This window comes from Ctenopharyngodon idella, chromosome 11 (assembly GCF_019924925.1).
Source record: "Ctenopharyngodon idella isolate HZGC_01 chromosome 11, HZGC01, whole genome shotgun sequence".
In the NCBI taxonomy this organism is placed as follows: domain Eukaryota; kingdom Metazoa; phylum Chordata; class Actinopteri; order Cypriniformes; family Xenocyprididae; genus Ctenopharyngodon; species Ctenopharyngodon idella.
In genome coordinates this window covers 3,330,935-3,337,008 of record NC_067230.1, presented here as the reverse complement: position 1 = coordinate 3,337,008, position 6,074 = coordinate 3,330,935, and the positions used below count along the sequence as shown (strand labels likewise).

Sequence of the window (6,074 nt, the reverse complement as noted above, 5' to 3'; positions counted from 1 at the left end):
TAGACGGATAGAGCGGAGGGGCAGAGAGAGGGAAACTTAAGCTTTCTGGCCCTGATTTTCCATCCCTAAAGGCATTCTGTGGTTTCTAAAAAAAGCCCTGTATATTTGAAGTATCACGTCACGTGACCAGGGCTGTATTTATGAATCAAAGAGTATCGTGATTTCTGAGGGAAAGACAGAGAGCGAGAGAAGAACTGAGAGAGGGCAACACTTTACTGTATGCAAGACAACAACTGTTGTAAGGAAGACATGCATGGCAGAGAAAGTTTGATTGAAGGAGGGAGGGCAAGAATGCCAGAGAGCGAATGAGGAGGTAGAGTGAGTGGTGGGGGGGGAGCGAAAGAGAAAAGGCGGAATGCAACAGGCTCCTTTATTCACACAGAGAGACACATCTGACTTATACAAGTCAACTGAGCTGCTCTCGTTCAGCCCTTCACTCCAGACTTCCATCTACCGCCAGAATCACCATATCAGGTAAGCCTGATCTTTAACAGATGACAATAAAATAAGTTAAAAAGTTTTAGAAGACAGTTTCCTTTCAATCCCCAGCATAGAGCTCTACTCATAAAAGCGAAAGAGACAGTGAATGAGAAAGACATGTTAGAGCAGGAATAAATGTGTGTTGTACAGGCAATTCCTGCATACAGATTTGTGTGTAGTCGTTTGGAATCTTCTGTTGATGAGTTTGAACTTAGGACAAGATTAGAGATATTGAAGGAAATAGCAAAATATGTCCTTTTCATTGACCGTTTTCATAAATTTGCCTTGGTTGTGAGTCAGTAATTGTTCTTGCCATAAGTGTCACTGAACTGGAAGTGACATCTCAATGAGGTGAGCTGGCGGCCGTCTTCTTATCAAGATCATCAAGTTCAGACTGAGATGAAATCAACATAAACGGCTTCAACCTGCTGCTAGGAAATGACAGACTACTGAAGTTCTCAGAACTTCACCGATATGCCAAACATTGCTTGCATGCAGAGCTTGACATTAACACTCACCAAACGGCCAAATGCAGGTGGATTTCAGCTACTATGAGTCACTTTTATAATATAATACATTTTTCAATTGTAGTCTTTTAAAAAGGCATCTGAAATAATAAACTAAGTGCAATGTAGTGTTGTCATAAATATTACATATCAATACTGAAATATCTGAATAACTTCCGATACTCATTTTCCGCAGAATGAATATTGTTGGTGTTACAGGGCTTGAATTTCAGTGTGGGATTGAATGTATTGTGCATAATTTTAGTTGTTCCCACAGTTGTTCCTTCGCAGTGTAACGGACATAGGCTGTGCGTGTAAACCTCACTCCCCTGATCTCAAAAGGCGCTCTAGTGGCTGACGCTAGAGACTGTGGTCTTTAGCCTCCTTGTTAGAGCACCCGCCTCCCATGCCGGCAGACCCGGGTTCGAGTCCCACTTACAGCAGGCAATTCAAACAGGAGGGGTTATATCAGTACTAAATTGAGTTCTTTTTTGCTGCTTATTGCGCTCAAACAGTCAAATACACACAAAATAATGTCAAATTGCCTTGGCGAGTATTCACGTAAACACAGTCAGTTATATTTTAAGTGAACGTAAACAGTTTGTGTAAGAAGAGAACGCATGTGTAACAGTATAATGGATCTGTGCGTTAGGCCTTAAAGTGACAGCAGCCTAATATACCTACTGCCAAATTATAAGATAATATTAAAAATATCTATATGGCAGTTTTTTCCCCTGGTATCGATGTCAAAATTGTGGCCAGTGAAAATGCTGAGTGGATAGTAACTTTGGAAAACCACTAGCCACAGTGGCTGGTGAGCAAAAGAGTTAATGTCCAACCCTGCTTGCATGTTGCTAAAGGGGATTTACTGCCCAAAAGGATTCTATAGAATGCAACAATTCACATGGTCTGATGGAAGTGTTATTTTAGGACAGCAATATTATGAAGAGTGTTGAGAACGTCATGAGGTGACTTATTTACATGGTTTTTGAGAAGATCTGGTCAGAAAAGAAATCTGAAGACATGAAGATTTGTTGCTAAAAATCTTGAAAAGATTGTGTTTGGTTGTATCAGTCATCAGGTGATTTGTGCCTTTTCAAAGCAAGTGCTGTTTCTCTTTTGTTTTTGTCAAATGGTTGCTTAACCTTTACACACACTTACTATATTCACTACAAACAATAGGCTTCTGATGAATGCTGTGTTTCGATTTGACTGTAGTGATGCAATATTATACTCTTAGATGCGCAGAGACTCATATATGATTCTACTGGGTGGTTGTTATAAGAAAACATTTTTTTTTTTATTTCCTTGCTTGATGGCCTTTTAAACAAAACAACAGCAATTGAGTCAATCACAGTGATAAGGGTTGTTATTTTTTGATAAATAGATACGTTAATATTACATGGGGACAGATGGGACCTTGTCAATAACGTTGTTGAAGGTTACGTAAACACCTTAAACAGGGCAATTATCCAAATGTGATGGAAATATTAAAATCGGCTGTTTTGAATATCATGAGTGATAAAATGTTTGTGTTGGGATTGCTGTAGTTCCTTACTCGAAATATGTCATGTGTTTGTACAGCGAGGTCAGAAAAGAGCTAAAAGGTCAGATCAGAACTGAGATCACTTTTAAATCTCAATTAGTTGCCCTAGACAACAAAGAGATTAATGGAGGTCAAAGATGATTTTCCTCCTGTGTGTCAGATGTTTTTAAAGGAAAAGTTATTTTGAGAAGAGACCTATACAAAATGACTCAAACTGTTCTCAGATTTACCAAAATAACTATGTGTAATCTAAAGTCATGGATCTCAAGTATTCCCATTAAATTCTTCCAAGACCAATTATTTTTATCCACATAGCTCTATACTCTTACTTTATGTCAAGATGTGTCTTGTTTGCATCTATTTTTATTTTTATTAAGAACTTTAAGTTTTCAATTGCGATCTCCAGAAATTTTAGAAAGAGCAACATCTGAACAGTGAAATTTTCTCCTAGGCTCTTAAAAGTGAAGATGGCAATTAGACCCAGTGGCAGTCAGGTTTTGCAGCCTCATTGAGATCCTTGTACATTGCACTTTTTATTCTTTATTTCTTGCTCATGTATTAGTGAACTCTAAAGTTCCCAGAAAAAAACACGAATCTCAAGAATCTGAAGATTGCTTTTAGGATACATTTTATTTTTAAGAGTACGGACTAAACAATGTCTTATCATGTACCACCCACATATTTAATGATCTCCAAAAGCATGAAGTAGCTCACAGACTTGTTCTTGTCATGGCCTGCTGTGATGTGTGCTGCCGTAACTTCAACTATGTTGGGTTTTGTGGGTTTTCGTCAGCATTTATTTAGCTAACACACACTTTTAGAAGTTGTGTGAGGGACTCTCCAGATATGCTCAAAAACAAAACAACTCAACAAAACCTTTTACTAAACAAAACTTTGGTGACCACAGTTGTATTTACATAGGTATAAAATCAGGTATGTGCATGCCATGTTTTGCTGTGGCTTATGTACACTGAAAAGAGCCAATAGTTTGTGGAATATATCATCAAGAATTTATCATATTGTCCACAAAATGCCATAGTCACAATAAAACAGGTTTTAGCCACCACCAGACACAGGGAAACTACAAAAGATTCACAGTATAATAACAATAACTGTTACATTTCCTAAACAATATTTTTTGACATTGTGTTTTACATTAAAGGCATGCCCTGAAACGCTCATTGTTACCATCAGTAGGGCAATGCATCATGTTTGACAGAACGATTGTGATTTATACTGATAAACACACTTTAAAATAGTTTGTAAACTGAATGTTTCATTTAAACTGTATTCGTGGGGAACTTGAGCACAATAATTAGAGCATAAGTGTGTGTTTTTCATAGATCATCAGTCAATCTGTCAGCGCAATGTCTTGAGCTCTGCTCGTCTCACCTGTCAAGCTGGCGTTGTTGGTCTAGTCTAGCTGCACATTATCAGTTCACTTTAACGCATTGCTCCAGCTTTCACCAGTGCAGTGTTTGTGTGTGATTGACAGCAGGAGAGCACTCTGTATTTAAATACTTTAACTGCACCTCCCTGAATTTCTTATTGTTCTTAGCTTTTTGTGAATGACAGTTCCTTCAGGCAGAGAACGCTGTCTGTCTCTCTACTCCTCACTGTCTCTGCTTGTCTGTCAACATATTCTGTGAACACACATATAATTACCATAAGCACAAACCCTAACCCTACACTCTTAAAAATAAAGGTTCTTACTTGGCATTTATGCCATTTCCACGAAGAACCTTTGCCATGCATGGAAACTTTTCAATGCACAAAAAGTTCTTTAGAGTGGAAAGGAGTTCTTTAGATAATTAAAATGTTCTTCACACTAAGAAATAAATAAGAACTGTCCACTGAAAGGTTCTTTGGGGAACAAAAAATTGATCTTCTATGGCAGAGTTACTCATTGCGCGGCTCGCCAAGCTTTAATTTGTGGCTCGCATGGCAGTAAATAATACTGTGATATGACCTAACGTGAAAATGAGCGGGGCAGCCAGAAACCTGCCCCAATGGCTCTCTATGAGAGCGCGCTGCAGTTCCATTTTTCACCACAGATTTACGTTGGAAATTTGTGGGGCGCTGTAGAGCTAGGGAGGGCTCCACACATCCTCCGAGAGATCGGCTGCCAACGAATACATGCCTGCTGAATCCATGCGCTACATTTTAATATATCCTGCTCATTTTACGGCTTAAAATAGTCTAGAAATCCGAAAAATTACCAACCATGAACACTATAAAGAGGAAACAGAGAAGTGAGGCGGTCACCGATGAACATCTTGCATGCCTCACAAGGATTGCAACAACAAGCTACAAATCTTCCGCTCATCCTACCATTAAGGTAATCCTGCTTTTTTGTCATGGAAATCATCTAGTCTCATTTACGAATTTGACTGGTAAATGATAAAGAACGATTTTTCCGCCTTTTGTATTTATTACATTGCATATTATATGTTCAGGGATGACAGATTGATAAGCAGATATGCTAACACAGGAAAAAATACTATAGTAATTTACAGTAAATACTTTAGTGTTTTCGAACCATACTATAGTAAAGTACTTGAATTAATTTGTTGTGGTAATTCTATAGTTGTTGTGGTAATATAACAACTATAGTAATATAAACAAATTACTTTACCCAATAGTTTTCTACAGCTATAGGATATATTATACCACAATACACTACAGTTAACTGTAGTAAAAACTAAAGTACACTACAGTATTTATAACAGTTTATCAGTTCATTATAGTTAATACTACAGTATGCAGTAGCATTCATTAATAAAGTGTTGTAAATACTATATACAGTTTACTACAATTTACTATATTTGGTTCAAAAACACTAGTATTTACTATAAATTGGTATAGTATTTTTTCATGTACTGGATGTAACTTTTGATACTTTGCGGTAAAGTGGCTCTCTTATTGACTTTGTCCTATCAGTGTGGCTCTCATGAAAAAAAATAGTGAAGACCATAGAATCTATGGCATCAAAAGTGTAGCCTAAGAAGAAAGCATTTTATCTTTTTAGAATAATAAAACAAACAAACAAACAAAAAAAAATCTAAGAAAATTATGAACATTTTTGTCAGACTGAAGCCATTTTTCCCCCACACAGCACATCCTGTACCACCTGATATAGGAAACCGAGCAGGTAATACAATAGTGAAGTTCACTGCAGCTGATATAATTCATGGAGAGGACATACATAATTCATGCAGAAGTTGTGTCGAAGTGTTCTCCATATGCGCTGGCGGTCTGTACTTGTGGCCGGTGTTAATATGTTACGGCTGCCTCATCCGCCGTGCATTTGGATTGATTATTTGTGAGAAAGATGGTGAGAAATGGACAAAAGGAAACATACAACAGTTGGTGGAGATGCCAGAAAGAACAAAGAAAGTGACTCGAGTCATTTGGAATTTTAAAAACAGTTTACATCCGGCTTATTAGAGAAATATGTTGAGTTAAGACGTAACAGATGACATGCCTATGAGTTAAAACTATCCTGACATTCTCATTTATTTTAAGCAGAATTAAGTATTTCT

General features: G+C 37.4%; 1 protein-coding gene across 1 annotated transcript in view; it reads left to right on the top strand.

The window, feature by feature from the left end:
- Window positions 1-285: 285 nt before the first annotated feature.
- Window positions 286-6,074, top strand: part of rargb (retinoic acid receptor, gamma b) — a 68,009-nt gene continuing 62,220 nt past the window's right edge. Inside the window, exon 1 of the mRNA XM_051913242.1 lies at window positions 286-474. The gene's annotated coding sequence lies outside the window, so the exon portion shown is untranslated. The remainder of the gene's footprint in view (window positions 475-6,074) is intronic.